This window comes from Podarcis tiliguerta, assembly GCF_965153285.1.
Source record: "Podarcis tiliguerta genome assembly, chromosome: W".
Taxonomy (NCBI): domain Eukaryota; kingdom Metazoa; phylum Chordata; class Lepidosauria; order Squamata; family Lacertidae; genus Podarcis; species Podarcis tiliguerta.
In genome coordinates this window covers 409850-427439 of record NC_139552.1, presented here as the reverse complement: position 1 = coordinate 427439, position 17590 = coordinate 409850, and the positions used below count along the sequence as shown (strand labels likewise).

The 17590-nt window shown below is 44.4% G+C and overlaps 1 protein-coding gene across 1 annotated transcript in view; it reads right to left on the bottom strand.

Moving 5' to 3' along the window:
- LOC310668783 (spectrin alpha chain, non-erythrocytic 1-like) overlaps nucleotides 1–17590 on the bottom strand; it is a gene marked incomplete at its 3' end in the record, with an annotated part of 263702 nt that overhangs the window by 9995 nt on the left and 236117 nt on the right. The window lies entirely within an intron of this gene.

Here is a 17590-nt window from a genome sequence, read left to right as displayed (position 1 = left end):
TGGGTATTTTTAGCCTGGATAAGATGATATTGGCAAAACCTATTGGTGTGGACATCCTGGGCATCAGTGAACTAAAATGGACGGGAATGGGCGAATTCAGTTCGGATGACCATCATATCTACTACTGTGGGCAAGAATCCTCTAAAAGAAATGGAGTGGCCCTCATAGTCAACAAAAGAGTTTCAAAAGCTGTACTGGGATGCAATCTCAAAAATGATAGAATGATCTCGATATGAATCCAAGGCAGACCTTTTAACATCACAGTAATCCAAGTTTATGCACCAACTACTGGTGCTGAAGAAACTGAAATTGACCAATTCTATGAAGACTTACAACACCTTATAGAAATGACACCAAAAATGGATGTTCTTCTCATTATAGGGGATTGGAATGCTAAAGTAGGGAGTCAAGAGAGAAAAGGAACAACTGGCAAGTTTGGCCTTGGAGTTCAAAACGAAGCAGGGCAAAGGCTAATAGAGTTCTGCCAAGATAACAAGCTGGTCATCACAAACACTCTTTTCCAACAACAAAAGAGACGACTCTACACATGGACATCACCAGATGGGCAGCATCGAAATCAGATTGATTATATTCTCTGCAGCCAAAGATGGAAAAGCTCTATACAGTCAGCAAAAACAAGACCTGGAGCTGACTGTGGCTCAGACCATCAGCTTCTTATAGCAAAATTCAAGCTTAAACTAAAGAAAGTAGGAAAAACCACTGGGCCGGTAAGTTACAATCTAAGTCAAATCCCTTATGAATACACAGTGGAAGTGAGGAACAGGTTTAAGGATTTAAATTTGGTGGACAGAGTGCCTGAAGAACTATGGATGGAGGCTCATAACATTATACAGGAGACAGCAACTAAAACCATCCCAATGAAAAGGAAATGCAAGAAAGCAAAGTGGCTGTCCAATGAGGCCTTACAAATAGCGGGGAAGAGAAGGCAAGCAAAATGTGGCAGAGATAGTGAAAGATATAGGAAATTGAATGCAAAATTGAATCCAAAAAATAGCAAGGAGAGACAAGAAGGCCTTCTTAAACGAGCAATGCAAAGAAATAGAGGAAAACAATAGAATGGGAAAAACCAGAGATCTGTTCAAGAAAATTGGAGATATGAAAGGAACATTTCGTACAAAGATTTCCATAATAAAAGACAAAAGTGGTAAGGAACTAACAGAAGCAGAAGACATCAAGAAGAGGTGGCAAGAATACACAGAGGAACTATACCAGAAAGAAATGGATGTCTCGTACACCCCAGGTAGTGTGGTTGCTGACCTTGAGCCAGACATCCTGGAGAGTGAAGTCAAATGGGCCTTAGAAAGCGCTGCTAATAACAAGGCCAGTGGAAGTGATGGTATTCCAGCTGAACTATTTAAAATTTTAAAAGATGATGCTGTTAAAGTGCTACACTCAATATGCCAGCAAATTTGGAAAACTCAGCAGTGGCCAGAGGATTGGAGAAGTTCAGTCTACATCCCAATCCCAAAGAAGGGAAGTGCCAAAGAATGCTCCAACTACTGCACAATTGCACTCATTTCACACGCTAGCAAGGTTATGCTTAAAATTCTACAAGGCAGGCTTAAGCAGTATGTGGACCGAGAACTCCCAGAAGTGCAAGCTGGATTTCGAAGGGGCAGAGGAACCAGAGACCAAATTGCAAACATGCGCTGGATTATGGAGAATGCTAGAGAGTTCCAGAAAGACATCTACTTCTGCTTCATTGACTATGCAAAAGCCTTTGACTGTGTCAACCACAGCAAACTATGGCAAGTTCTGAAAGAAATGGGAGTGCCTGATCACCTCATCTGTCTCCTGAGAAATCTCTATGTGGGAATAGACAAAAGACTTCTGTGGCTAATAACTAAATTGCACGACGGATCGGCCGCGAGGGTGAGAATCACTCCGGCCGGCGACTTCTCAAATTCAGTAACTATCAATAGAGGTGTTCGTCAAGGATGTATCCTTGCTCCGACCCGTTTTAATCTATTTATAAGTGATATGAGGGCGCCTCTGATAGATTCTCAAGAAACGATCCACGCCCCCCGTCTTGCCCAATATCGTTGCCCCCTTCTACTCTACGCAGACGACGCAGTGATCCTATCCTTCTCGAGAGTCGGCCTTAGGAGGGCATTAAAATTTTTTGATGTTTACTGCAAATCAAATTTTCTTACAATTAACCATGTTAAGTCCAAAGTCCTAATTTTCACCAAGAGTCGAAAAACCTATAATTGGAGAATAGACGGAAAAGCTATTGACCAAGTCTTTAAATTTCAGTACTTGGGAGTCCTTCTCCAACACAACATGGGCTGGAAGGTCCATCTTGCATATCTATTAAACAGAGCTAAAGCCCTTTCCTTTGCACTACTGCGTTTTTTCTTTTCAGATGGGGCTTTCCATATTCCATCAGTATTAAAAGTTTTCAAGGCAAAGGTGATTGCAACAATAGCATATGCAATCCCATTATGGGGGTCTTTTGTTAATCTAACCCATTTGGAGCTATTCCAAAACCAGCTTCTAAGAAGGTTGCTAAAATTACCCAGGTGTGTAAGCAATACTGCTATACGACTGGAACTAAATGTTACATCTCTAGAAACTACATTATGGAAATGCATCCTCTGTTACTGGTTGGCATTATGGCATAAACTTCCAAATCTCCACTTGATACAGTGTCTCTGGAGAGATGACTTCCCCAGCCCCTGGGCAAAAATAATACATGGGAAACTTGTGTCCCTAGGACTATCTCCATCTGAACTATTAAAATTGGATTTAATTTCTGCCAAGAGAACTATAACTCACAAATTAGAGGAGATGGATTTACAATTTAATATTGCGACAGGTGGTGGCACCTGTTCGCCGATAAACCTTGGCTTAACACCACCAACAAAACTCCCATCTTATTAAACTACCTTATCCGTGGTGACGCACAGGTACGCCTTTATAAAGGCTAGATTCAATGCTTTCCCATCAAATGTGTTGGGTAACAGACTCTCCAACGGACAGATCTCATTCCTCTGTGACTGTAAAAGTGGATCTATAGAATCGTTATATCATATAATCTTCTGTTGTCCATTACATTCGGCCTCACGGTCCAAGTTTCTGGCCCCATATTTATCGAGAATTGCTGACGGACCTCAAGAAGCCCAAATAATATACTTATTAAACGACGAAGATACATGTAGATCCCTTGCTATCGCTAGATACCTGATTAATGTTCTATTTCAAAAGAGGAGAAATGGATCACTGTATGACTCTGACAGCTTAGCTAAACTTAAGAACCATCAATAAGTGACAGAACTAAGACGCATACCCCCAAAATCTGATGGATTTGAATTGCGGTTTACATAGAGGGAGCTTATTGTGTACAGTGTTTACTTAACTGAAGTAAAATTGGTTTTATATGGGTGTTTTAACTTGGAACTGTTTAAATTGTATTGTTTATGGATAAATTTTGATGTATTGTTTTCGATATGGACCAATGGCCACAAATTAAAGAATTTCGAATTTCGACAAGAAGCTACAGTTAGAACTGGATATGGAACAACTGATTGGTTCAAAATTGGGAAAGGAGTACGACGAGGCTGTATATTGTCTCCCTGCTTATTTAACTTATATGCAGAATTCATCATGCGAAAGGCTGGGCTGGATGAATCCCAAACCGGAATTAAGATTGCCGGAAGAAATATCAACAACCTCAGATATGCAGATGACACAACCTTGATGGCAGAAAGTGAGGAGGAATTAAAGAACCTCTTAATGAGGGTGAAAGAGGAGAGCACAAAATATGGTCTGAATGTCAACATCAAAAAAACGAAGATCATGGCCACTGGTCCCATCACCTCCAGGCAAATAGAAGGGGAAGAAATGGAGGCAGTGAGAGATTTTACTTTCTTGGGCTCCATGATCACTGCAGATGGTGACAGCAGTCACGAAATTAAAAGACGCCTGCTCCTTGGGAGAAAGGCGATGGCAAACCTAGACAACATCTTAAAAAGCAGAGACATCACCTTGCCAACAAAGGTCCGTATAGTAAAAGCCATGGTTTTCCCAGTAGTGATGTATGGAAGTGAGAGCTGGACCATAAAGAAGGCTGATCGCCGAAGAATTGATGCTTTTGAACTGTGGTGCTGGAGGAGACTCTTGAGAGTCCCATGGACTGCAAGAAGATCAAGCGTATCCATTCTTAAGGAAATCAGCCCTGTGTGCTCACTGGAAGGACAGATCGTGAAGCTGAGGCTCCAATACTTTGGCCACCTCATGAGAAGAGAAGACTCCCTGGAAAAGACCCTGATGTTGGGAAAGATGGAGGGCACAAGAAGAAGGGGACGACAGAGGTCAAGATGGTTAGACAGTGTTCTGGAAGCTACAAACAAGAGTCTGACCAAACTGCGGGAGGCAGTGGAAGATGGGAGTGCCTGGCGTGCTCTGGTCCATGGGGTCACGAAGAGTCGGACACGACTAAACGAATAAACAACAACAACAATTTTGCAACTTTCTGACTAGTTGCAGGACCTCAGCCAGACCTAGCAGAGTAAACACAGAATCCACAGAAGCAATTGGCGACTTGGCTGCAGACAGGATAGACGAAGAAGGAACCAGGAACTTATAGATAGGTGTTTATTATATACAGTGGACTATTTACTAGAACAGAACACGGATCTTTAGCTTGCTCTCTCATACATGACTCAGAACTCCTACACTGAAACACTGAACCACTGAACTCACGAACTCAGAACTAACACATTCCAGTTAGTAGGCCATTAATTATCACTCCTGTGAGAGAGCTGTCTCCATGCCTCTGTATCACCAGGCAGACTTACTCCTTCAGATTGCCTTATGGCTGTCTGCCAAACCTTAATTGACTCTGTGTGAGTAGATGCACGTACACAGTTTCCCAACACCCCCTCACAGCTCTCACACAGTGCAATTAACTTCTGAGCACATACAGAGTATTTTACCCAACTTTGTCCTCCAAACCCAAGCATTCACACATTTGTTTGTTTTTTACAAATGACAACGGTTTCGTAAAGATATCAGCAACATTTCCAGCACTCTGAACATATTCACATGCAATGACATTACTCTGTACATTACATCCAATCAGTGACCCACCAAGCAAAAACACTAATCCAGTAATTGATTTACGATCAGGTAAATTTGCCCAGTCGCTATCTGAGTAACATGTAAGCATTTCATCACCTGCTGAACTTAACTTTAAAACACTACCAGCAGTATGCATCAGATACCTCAGAACATGTTTTACTGCTTTCCAGGCACTCAAAGTGGGTTTAGACACTTGCCTGCTCAAAATCCCTACTGCGTAGCTGATATCAGGCCTGCTCCACTGTGATATGTACAGCAAACTCCCAATAGCTGATTGATACAAATCAGGTCGCTCAAACTTAGAGCTTTCATCAACTTGCAAAGCCTTAACAAAACCTAAATCCATGGGAGTAGTTGCCCCTTTGCAATCCTGCTGTGATGGCCTGGGAATCGGATTCAGAGGCTGAACCTGAGGAATCCCAGCCTGCACAGGGCCTCCAGACCAGGAGAGGCGAGTTACCTGTGGACCGGGACCATCCTTGACTTCGGACTGGACTCGGACCACGCCGCACAGTAACCCCCCGGGACCAGCACAGTTTGCTCCCGCACACCCGCACACCCCCTTCGTTGGGGTGCGTTAGGGAAGAGCCAGAAGCCATGACCAAACAGGCAGCTGCGTTGGTGGCATTGGCCCCGGAGAACCTCCCAAAACCGGAAGGCGGATGCCCTGTCCCGGAAACCCGAAGATGTCACAGACATGGTACAGCAAGCGGTACCAACAACGATCTTACAACCGGCCGCATTCCTGGCCACTCAGGAGGCTGAGCCACTGCAGGCTTGGGTGCGGGAACAGCAACGGGTCGACGCGTGGGCTCAAGAACGACTCCGGGAACTGGCTGAAGGGTCATGCCCTCAATATCCGGGGCTGGCCTTGCACCAAGGCCTACTACTGCACCACGGTCGTCTGTACATCCCGCCAGGGCCACTGCAGGGTGAGGTTCCCCGGATGTCCCACAATGCCCTGGCAGCAGGGCACTTCGGGTGGTATCGGAACACCCATCTGGTTAGCCGGGAGTTTTGGTGGCCCCGCCTGAAGGCTGACGTGGCACGCTACGTTGCTGGTTGCGAGGTCTGCCAGTGAGCCAAGGGTCCTACTGGGTGACCCCCCCAGCCTACTCCATGTGATGGCCTGGGAATCTGATTCAGAGGCTGAACCAGAGGAATCCCAGCCTGCACAGGAGTCCCTGCCTCCAGGGCCGGCTGAGCCAGGGCAGGGCCTTGAATCTGAAGGGCCCGCACCTGTGCCGGATCCTCAGGAGCAGACACCAGATGAATCCACTCTGGCTCCGGGGGTGGTTGAGGACCCATTGCCTGCAGGTGCTCCTCTCCCAGCCCTGTCAGGGGAAGGTGAGGCTACCTCTGGGTTCAGTAACCCTCCAACCTCTCCTGAGCTGCAGAGGCTCAGGGAAGAGAGGCGAGGGAACTACGTTCTATCAGGAGGAGTGCTCGCCTTAAGGCCAGGAGAGACGAGTCACCTGTGGGCTGGGACCGCCCTAGGCCCCAGAGGAGATAAAGGCCAGTCAGTCCAGTCCCAGGATGCGGGAGCAATGTCGTTGGAAACCTGTTTCTGCCAGCACCCAGACTTGTTCTTCCGGAGTTCCCGACCACACCCGGCTTCTTGCTTTGGACCCCGCCTCGCCCTTGGTGGATAGTCTCCAGACCCTCGACCCAGGACCGGACTCTGACCATGCCTCACGGTAACCCCCCCCCCCGGGAGCAGCACAGTTTGCTCCCGCCACACCCGCACTCCCCCTTCGTTGGGGTGCGTTAGGGAAGAGCCAGAAGCCATGGCCAAACAGGCAGCTGCGTTGGTGGCATTGGCCCAGGAGAACCAGGCCTTGACTCACGCCGATCAGCAGCTAAGCAATGCGGTTATGGCGCTTCAGCAGCAGTTGAACGCCTTACCGGCTCCTGGGGCCGACGCCCCAGTTTCTGGCAAGTACCCAGTGGCCCTGCCAGAGAAATTTGATGGGTCCCCGGCCAGCTTTCCCATGTTCCTCGCCCAGGCCAAGCTATATATTCAGGGGCAAGCCCGGAATTTTCCTGATGATCACACCAAGGTGCACTTCTTGATCAGCTTGCTGAAGGACCAGACGACCAAGTGGGCTTTGCCATTGCTCCGGCAAGACTCTCCTTTGCTGACAGACTATGTGGGGTTTTGTAACCACTTGGAGACTGCGTTTGGCAACCCTCTGAAGGGGAGCCAAGCCAATCGGGCGATTCGTCGGTTGAGACAGGACAAGTCCACAGCTGCTGCCTACGCCACAGAATTTCGGCTGTTGGCGCAGGACTTGTCCTGGAATGACTCTGCACTGCGGGACCAGTATCTCGAGGGGCATTCAGATGAGATACTGGACCAGCTGGCCACGATGGATCATCCCACCACGCTGGATGCCCTCATTCAGTGGAGCCTGCAGATAGACGATCGGTTGGAGGACCGTCGCCAGGCCCGGGACTGCCAGCACTCCCGGCTTCTGGCTCCAGTCCTTCCCAGCAGGTCCATGGCCACAGCTGAGTTGCCAGACGAGCCAACGCAGCTCAGGGCAGCGCGACCTCACCTCTCCCCCTCGGAGAAGACACGGCGTCGGGAGGGAAACCTGTGTCTCTACTGCGGTGGGAGTGGACATTACGCCCGATCCTGTCCCGAGAAGATGCCAGCCGCAGGAAAACCAACAACCCCGGTAGCCGAAGGCCCTGGCTACCTGGGGTCCCAAACCATACAAGAGGGGCCCTCACCAGTGGAATTGCGACACCTCATGGTCCCGGTGCTTCTATACCCTCCAGGTGGGCCCTGGATTCTCACCCACACTCTGGTAGATTCGGGGGCAACCCGCTCCTATATGGACGCTGCCTTTGCCGCCCATCATCAGGTGCCACTTCAGGACAAGCCAGAACCGGTACAGGTGGAGTCAATTGACGGACGGCTCCTGCGTTCGGGTGCCGTTACTCGGGAGACCCAGCCCTTGGTCCTGTGTCTCCAGCAGCACCGGGAGGTGCGAACTTTGAACATTGCCACCATGCCCCGGTTCCCCCTGGTGCTCGGGATGGACTGGCTGGAGGCACACAATGTTCAGATCGACTGGGTCAAACGGTCTATGTGCTTCCCAGACCCATGTCCCCATGCTCGATCTGAGATGCTAGTGGCTGCGCCCACAAAGGAGGCTGCATCAACGCTCCCCGCTGCGTACCGCGACTACCAAGACGTGTTTGAGGAACGGGGGGCAGACCAGCTGCCGCCGCATCGGTCTTTCGACTGCGGTATAGACCTCCAGCCTGGAGCGCCTCTGCCTGTGAGTCGCTTATACTCTCTTACAGAGTCAGAGCGCGAAGCTTCGCAGGACTTCCTGCACAAGAAGCGGCATCATGGTTTCATTCGGCCTTCTACCTTGCCCACCGCAGCGCCAGTGCTCTTTGTTAAGAAGAAGTGTGGGGAGCTTCGTCCTTGCCATGATTACCAGGCCCTGAACAAGATTACCATCCCAGACCGGTACCCCTTGCCCCTTATCTCGGAGTTGCTGGAGCGGGTGCAAGGGGCGCAGGTGTTCACGAAGCTAGACCTCTGGGGGGCCTACAATTTAATTCGGATCCGAGCCAGGGATGAGTGGAAGACAGCATTCGGGACCCGGTATGGGCAGTTTGAATACCTTGTAATGCCTTTTGGATTATGCAACGCGCCCGCCGTGTTCCAACGGTACATCAACCACGTGTTCCAGGACTTGTTAGACAAATACGTGGTGGTGTACCTAGATGACATCCTGATTTTCTCCTGTGACCCGGCTCGCCACGAGGGTCATGTCCAGATCGTGCTGCAGCGCTTGCGGGAGCACTGCCTGTATGCGAAGCTCAGCAAGTGCGAGTTCCATCAGCGGTCAGTGGACTTCCTTGGTCACCGACTCTCTCCAGATGGGGTGCAGATGGATCCTGGGAAGGTGGCAGCGGTTCGGGAATGGGCGGCACCTCGGAACCGCAAGGACCTACAGTGGTTCCTGGGGTTCGCCAACTATTACCAGACTTTCATTGCAGACTATGCTCTTCGCACCACCCCGTTGACCCGACTGCTGCGCCCCAAGACGCAATTTTCCTGGGACAAGGAGGTAGAGGAGGCGTTTCAGGGGTTGAAAGCCTGTTTTCAGAGGGCGCCAATTTTGCAACATCCTGATCCCTCTCAACCCTTCGTGGTAGAGAGTGACGCCTCCAGCATGGCTCTCGGTGCCGTCTTGTCCCAGCAGCATGGACCGGATGCACCACTGTTACCCTGCGCCTACTATTCCCGCCAGCTCCTTCCTGTGGAACATAACTATACTGTGTGGGAGCGGGAACTACTGGCCATCAAGGTGGCCTTTGAGGTCTGGCACCATCATCTTGAGGGGGCACGACACCCGGTGGAAGTGAGAACCGACCACTGGAACCTGGAGTACCTCCAGACCACCCGCAAGTTGTTTTTTTATATATATAATTTTTATTCAGTTTAAAAATAAAACAAATTGATACAGTTCATACAATTTTTGTACATCCAATCTCTCTTTTTTAGACTTCCCTCAACTTGGCTGGTACTCCTTCCCTTCTTAATTTCTTACACATTTCTGAAATCTAACCTAATTATTTATAAATTAAATCTTAATTCACTCAAATTCTAACATTTCTTTTTTACAGAGCTTCATTAAAGCTTACAAGCGTCATTTGTTTTTCACTTAAATTATGCATGTATTCTGTAAACTTTTCCCAATCTTCTGTAAATCTCTGATCTCGTAGATTTCGAATTCTTCCTGTCAGTCTATCAAGTTCTGCAAAGTCCATCATCTTCATTCTCCATTCTTCCAATGTTGGTAACTCTTCTTGCTTCCATCTCTGAGCCATCAATATTCTCGCTGCTGTCACTGCATATAAAAATAATTTCCTATCTTTCCTATTTATCTCATTCCCTACAATATCAAGTAAGAGTGCTTCTGGTTTCTTAACAAAGGTATATTTAAACATTTTTTTCAATTCGTTATATATCATTTCCCAATAACTTTTTACTTTCTTGCACTCCCACCACATGTGGTAAAATGTACCTTCTTTTTCTTTACATTTCCAACATTTATTACATTCATTGTACATTTTTGCTAATTTCACCGGTGTTAAATACCATCGATACATCATTTTCATCACATTTTCTTTTATGGTTATACATGCAGTGAATCTTAAACCTTCTTTCCACAATTTCTCCCACTCCTCCATTTGTATGTTATATCCAAAGTCTTTGGCCCAATCAATCATAACTGATTTTACCTCTTCGTCTTTCGTGTGCCATTCTAGTAATATCTTATACATTTTAGCCAGAACTTTAAAGTCACTATTTATTATTTCTTTCTGGAATTTCGACTCTTTCTCCTCAAAACCTCTTAACTTTAGATCTTTTTTAAACATTTCATTAATTTGATAATAGTGCAGTCAGTCATTAACATATTTCTTAACTTCTTCATATGGTTTCAACGTCCATTTGCCATCTATTTTTCTTATTAGGTCTCGATATGTTACCCAATCCCCCTTCATGTTCGTTTTTTTTCACACACAATACCTCGAATGGTGACAACCAATATGAAGTTTTTACCTCCAACAAATTTTTATACTTTTCCCAAACTTCTATCAATGAGCCTCTTATGGTGTGGTTTCCAAACCCTTTATGTACTCGCTTTTTATCGTACCATAAATAAGCATGCCACCCGAATCTGTTGTCAAAACCTTCTAAATCTAATAAGTCAGTATTTTCCAATTTTATCCATTCCTTCAACCAGCAGAGGCAAGATGCTTCATAATATAACTTCAGGTCCGGCAGGGCGAAGCCTCCTCTTTCTTTCGCATCAGTCAATACCTTAAACTTTATTCTCGGCTTCTTACCCTGCCATATGATCCTTGAAATTTCTCTTTGCCAATTTTTAAAAATCGCTGCCCCTCTGATTACTGGAACGGTTTGAAACAAAAACAGCATCTTTGGCAGCACGTTCATTTTTATTATTGTGATTCTACCCCAAAATGAGAATTTCATTCTTCCCCACACCTCTAAATCTTTTTTAATCCTGTTCCAAGTTGGAATATAATTATTTTGATATAGATCAATACTTCTTGGGGTTAACCAAACTCCCAAATATTTGACTTTCTTTACCACTTCTATTTCTAACTGTTGCTGCACTTTGTCAATAGTTTCTCGATCCATATTTCTACAAATCATTTTTGTCTTTTTCTTATTCAACTTAAATCCCGCCAATTGACCAAACTGTTCTATTTCCTTCCAAACTTCTGTTATAGTATCTGTCGAATTTTCCAGAGTTAAAACCAAGTCATCAGCAAAGGCTTTAATCTTATATTGCTTGTTTCCTACCGTTATCCCATTTATTTGTTGATTATTTCTTATTGCTCTTAAAAGAACTTCCAGGACCATGATGAATAACAGTGGTGAAAGCGGACATCCTTGCCTAGTACCTTTAGTTATTTTTATGTTTTCTGTCACCACATTGTTAACTATTAGTTTTGCTCTTTGATCTCTATATATTGCCCCTATACCATTCATAATTCTTTGTCCGATGTCCATCATTTCAAAATTCTTTAACATAAATTCCCAAGAAATATTGTCAAAGGCCTTTTCCGCATCTACAAATATCAACATAGCTTGCTTATCATTCCTGGCATTCAAATATTCCAAAACATTAATTATATTCCTTATATTATCTTTCATTTGTCTGCCAGGAAGGAAGCCTGCTTGGTCTTCATGTATCAATCCCTTTAGCAACTTTTTCATTCTGTTCGCCAATATGTTGGCGAACAGTTTGTAGTCGTTATTTAAAAGCAAAATCGGCCTATAGTTCTTAACTTGAGCCAAATCTGAGTCCTGCTTGGGTATTAAGGTAATATACGCTTCTTTCCATGTTTCTGGTATTTCTTTTTCCGCTAATATATCATTCATTACTTGTTTCAGTGGCGTAACTATTTCTTTATAGAATCTTGCACTGAATCCATCTGGTCCCGGCGTCTTTCCACTTTTTAATTCTTTAATTGCATTTTCTATTTCTTCTTGTTCTATCATCTCATTTAATTTGCTTTTCTCTTTTGTCGGAATCTTCTGCACCCCTTTCTCATTCAAATATTCCTCTATTTTCTTTAAATTGTTTTTCTCCTTCTTTTTGTATAATTGTCTATAAAAGTCCACAAATCCTTTCCTTATTCCTTTTGTATCGTCTATTTCTTTGTCTTCGACCACAATCTTATGTACCATGTTCTGTTCTTTCCTTTTCTTAATCTGCCACGCCAATAATTTCCCAGATTTGTTTGCATATACAAAATTCTTTTGTCTCATCATTTTAATGTTCCATTCCACTTCCTTATTTATTATCATAGAGAATTGCGTTTGTAAAGTTTTTATATTCAATTTCAGCTTTTTATCATTTGGTTTTTCAATAGGTTTTTTCTCATTTTCCATGATTTGTTTTAAAATTTCTTTTTTCCCTTTCTCTCTCTGTTTATTTTTGATTGCATTTTGTTGTATAAAGAAACCTCTCATAACTGCTTTTCCGGCGTCCCGGACTATACTGATTTTTGTTCCTTTATTCATGTAGTTTATGAAATAGTCTCTCATTTGTTTTTTCGCATTCTCTACTATTTTTTGATCATCAAAAAGATTTTCATTTATTCTCCATCGGAAAGATTTTTCTTCAAATCCCTTTAAGGTACATTTTATTGGATTGTGGTCCGAAAGCACTTTAGGTTGAATTTCAATCTTTAGTATTCTTGAGGTAAGATCATTTGTTATCCAAATTTGGTCGATTCTTGACATTGATTCATTTGCTTCTGAGTGATAAGTAAATTGTTTTTCCAATGGGTGTTTTAATCTCCAAATATCAATTAAATTACAATTCTCTACCATTGAAAAGAAAGTCTTTGGTAGTTTCCCTTCCTTTGCTTTTTTTTTTAAATATATATAATATTTTTTATTAGGGTTTTTGCACAAAAGAAAAAAAACAAAAGAAAAATACAAAAATACAAAAATACAAAAACAACAACACAGAAAAAACAAATAAAAGCAATTCCATTCTCATAATATTCCTTGCATTTACTTATTTCCCAGACTTCCCCACACCTCCCCTCACTGTATTCCAATTCAAATATTTAATCAGCAAATCCCTTCCCTCTGGCTTAACTTAATCTTTATCTTAATATCTTAATGTATCTTAATCTTTTCTTATTATCTTGATATATTGAACCTTTAATTTTACGCCTTTTAACCTTCAAATTTCCATACTCCTCCCTTCCTTTGCTTTTCCTGATGCTCTCACTCTGTCCATCTCCATTGAAACCACTGCATTCATATCACCCATTATTATAATTTTTTGATCAATGTAATCAAATAGTTTCTCCTCTAGATCTCTAAAAAAGTCCATTTTGTTTTCATTGGGTGCATACACTCCGACAATTATTATTTTTTCACCTTGCCATTTGACTTGTACTGCCACAATTCTACCCTCCTCATCTTTAAATATCTGGTGAGCTTCTATTTTATTTTTTATATATAGAACCACTCCTCTTTTTTTAACTTTGATGAAATAAATTCATTTCCTAATTTTTTGTTTATTAAAATTTTTCTATGTCTCCTCATTACATGTGTCTCTTGTAAACAAATAATGTCCAAATTTTGTTTTTTCAAATATTGTTGAATTGTATTCCGGGTTTTTTTTCATTTATCCCATTAACATTCCATGTCCATAATTTTAACGCCATGATGTCTTTTAATTACATTTTTTAATAATAAACTTTAATTTGTTTTTCTTTCTTCTTCCTCTTCTTCTTCCTCCTCTTTCTCTTCCTCCGATTCTTGCGTGTCTTCTCCCTCCGCTCCTGCCCCCGTTGGTACAGTCTCCTCACTTCCCAGTTCTTTATATCTTCTCATAAATTTGTCCAATTCATCTGGTCTTGTTATTCTGTGTCTTTTCCCTTTGTATGCAAAAGAAAGTCCTTCTGGGAACTCCCATCTAAATTCAATGTTATTTTTCCTGAGAGCTTGCACCAACTGTTGATATTGATTGCGTTTTTTCAACAAATGCAGTGGGACATATTTGAAAATGATTATGTTATTCCCTCCAATATTCAATCTTTTCTCTCTGTTTTTTTGCAAGATTAAGTTTCTCATTTCTCTATCTTTAAATATTACCAAACAATCTCCTGGGAATTTCTTCGCTTTGTTTGTCCTCACTTTAATTCTGAAAGCATTTTGTATCGTCTTTGCCACTTCTTCTTCCTCCATCTCCATCCAAATTGCAATTTCTTTGATCAATTTCTCTTTTATTTCTTCCCCTTGTGTTTCTGGGATCAATCTAAACCTCAAATTAGTGTCCCTTTGCCTCAGTTCATTCATTGCAATAGCATCCCTCAATTCTTCCTGGGTTTTATTAACTTCTGCCACCTCTGCTTTATTTTTTTCCTCCCCTTTCTTTAATTCCTTAATCTCACTTTTGTTCTTTTTTGCCCCCTCTTCTAAATTTTGTGTCCTTTCTATCATATCTCTCATCTGCCCCTTAATTTCCGTTATGGACTCATCTATTTTTTCCACCGTCACATTTATTTTTTGGTCTACTTGCTCCAACTTTGTTCCAATATTTTTCTCACTTTTATGTATTTCTGATTTTAGTTCTGATTTAAGTTCAGTAAACATCTTTATTATTTCTCCTTTGAGGTCTGATTCCTGTCTTGATCCTTTTCTTTCTGCTGGTGTTCCTTCTCCTTTCTTTTGTGTATGTGCCATTTTCAAATTTTAAAAGAGTCTATCCACCAGGGGGCGATATACCAATAGTCAACAAAAATTTTATATAATATCTGTTACATCCATAAGAGAGACCAGTAGGGGGCATTCAAACCTATCCGGCCAAATTACCTCTCACAATGTTGTTATTATAATACTCTATGAGGCTCAAGACCCAAGTTCCATATGTTTAAATTCTTCTTTTTTCCCGCCTCTTGATTGGCCAAATCCAATATGTAAATTCAATATGTAAATTAAACCCCCTCCACCAAATGTGTTTATAATATTGTCCACCTCCAACTGTAAAATCCAAAGAAAAGAGGAAGCAAAGAAGAAAAAAGGAAAAAATATTCCAAAATTTATAATCCTTAAGCTTTTGAATTTGTAATCCTTGAATTTGTAATCCTTAAGGCCCGCAGCTCTCCCACCCAGAGTCACTTCCAAGCTCTTCTCCAATAACAAAAATTGTAAGCTCCCAGAAGGAAAAATATATTCCACCACTTATTACGGGAAAGACAGTAATCCGGGGGGGGGGGGGGGGAGCAAAAAGAAAAGAAAACAGCCCAAAACAAATAAATATCCGTCTCGTTGTTTTAAAATCAGACAAAATGGCGATTCTTTAACCTTCGGCAAATAGAACAAAGAGGGGCGGTCTTTCTTTCTCCCTCCTTCCAATTTAATATAGAAAGCACATTATTTAAGTCAATTATAGTCCAAAGTCCACCCAACTCACACACAAAAAGAGGTCTTTCCAGTAATGAGAATGAAAGTTATAAAGTCCAAATATAGTTTCAAAACTTGTTGCGCAGTTCTTTTTGAAACTGAAAGTAATATAACGTAAAGTGCTCCGTCACCACGCATCTCTTTCCAAAAAAAATAAAACGTCCAAAAAATAAGAGAAAGTAAGTACCACCAAAGCACAGGGAATTAACCAAAATATCTTCTCCCCCCCACAGTTCCAAATTTAGACTTTAACTCCACGCAGGGGGTAGATCTTTTTGCCCAGAGTTACCTCCGTTTGTTTTTTACTCACAGTTCCGTCTGCTCTGTAAATAGTCCCTGCGTATTCTTTGGAACCCAGACAAAGTTGACCTCCTGTTTATCCTTTGTCTGCTTCGAATTAGGTCCAAATCCGCACTTTTTAAACCTTTTTTTTTAAGTTGCCAATTCAATTTCTTTGATTTGGAAAGCCACTCGCTCCGGTGGGTAGGCTCGGGGCTTCACTCCTTGAGGCTGGCAATGGTGTCCTACTGTCGGCCCTTCTGCACCGCCGCTCTCGTCTCCTCTTAAAGAGGATACTTGGCGGCCGGGAGAATCGCTCTTCGGATAGCGCTGGGATCCTGATCCACTGAATCTCTTTTCAGTGGGTTTTGGGGGGCTACGGCACCCTTGTAACACCCCCTTTTTGCCTCTTTGGAGCCAGTCACCCTCTCCCGAGGGAAACTCGCCTGCTTCCACCTCGCGATCCGACCGGAAGTCATCGAGACCACCCGCAAGTTGAACCAAAGGCAGATCCGGTGGGCGTTGTTCTTCTCCCGGTTCCAGTTCTGGATCCGCTACATCCCTAGCTCCCAAAACCAGAAGGCGGATGCCCTGTCCCGGAAACCCGAAGACATCACAGACACGGTTCAGCAAGCAGTACCAACCACGATCCTACCACTGGCTGCGTTCCTGGCCACTCAGGAGGTTGCGCCACTGCAGGCTCGGGTGCGGGAACAGCAGCGGGTCGACGCTTGGGCTTGAGAACCACTCTGGGAACTGGCCGTAGGGTCATGCCCTCAGTATCCGGGACTGGTCTTGCACCAGGGCCTACTGCTGCACCACGGTCGCCTGTACATCCCGCCAGGGCCACTGCGGGCTGAGGTCCTCCGGATGCCCCACGATGCCCCAGCGGCAGGACACTTTGGGCGGTATCGGACTACCCATCTGGTAAGCCGCAAGTTTTGGTGGCCCCGCCTGAAGGCTGACGTGGCTCGCTATGTCACTGGTTGTGATGTCTGCCGGTGGGCCAAGGGCCCTACCGGGCGACCCCCCGGCCTACTTCAGGACTTTGTAGTGGACTTACCCCCGTCTCGTGGCTGTACCTGCCTCCTAGTTTTCTCCGACCATTTCACTAAGATGGTGCACTGTGCCCCCTGCCCATCCGTACTCACAGCTAAGGAAACCGCTCAGCTATACCTTCAGCATGTCTTCCGCCTGCATAGCCTACCTGAGCACGCGGTGTCCGACCAGGGCGTCCAGTTCACATCCCGTTTCTGGCGAGCGTTGCACCAGACCCTCGAGACAGAGGTCTGTCTATTGTCAGCCTACCACTCACAGACTGATGGCCAGACAGAACGGGCGAACACGGTACTGGAGCAGTACCTCCGGTGTTACTGCAGCTACCAGTAGGATGACTGGGTCGACCACCTAGCGTTGGCGGAGTTCGCTTACAACAATGCGGTGAATGCGTCCACCCAGCAGACCCCGTTCCAGGCCAATTACGGTTACCATCTGAGGTTGTTCCCAGAAGTGCTGCCAGCATCCACGGTCCCTGCGGTGACAGAGTGGCTTCAGGAGCTCCAGTCTCAGCAACAACTATTGATGGAGCGACTGCGCCAGGCCAAGGAGGCATACAAGGCCCAGGCTGACCGCCACCGCCAGGTGGGGCCGGAACTCCACGTCGGTGACCTGGTATGGCTCTCCACTCGCCACCTCCACCCCTCTCAGCCTTCACGG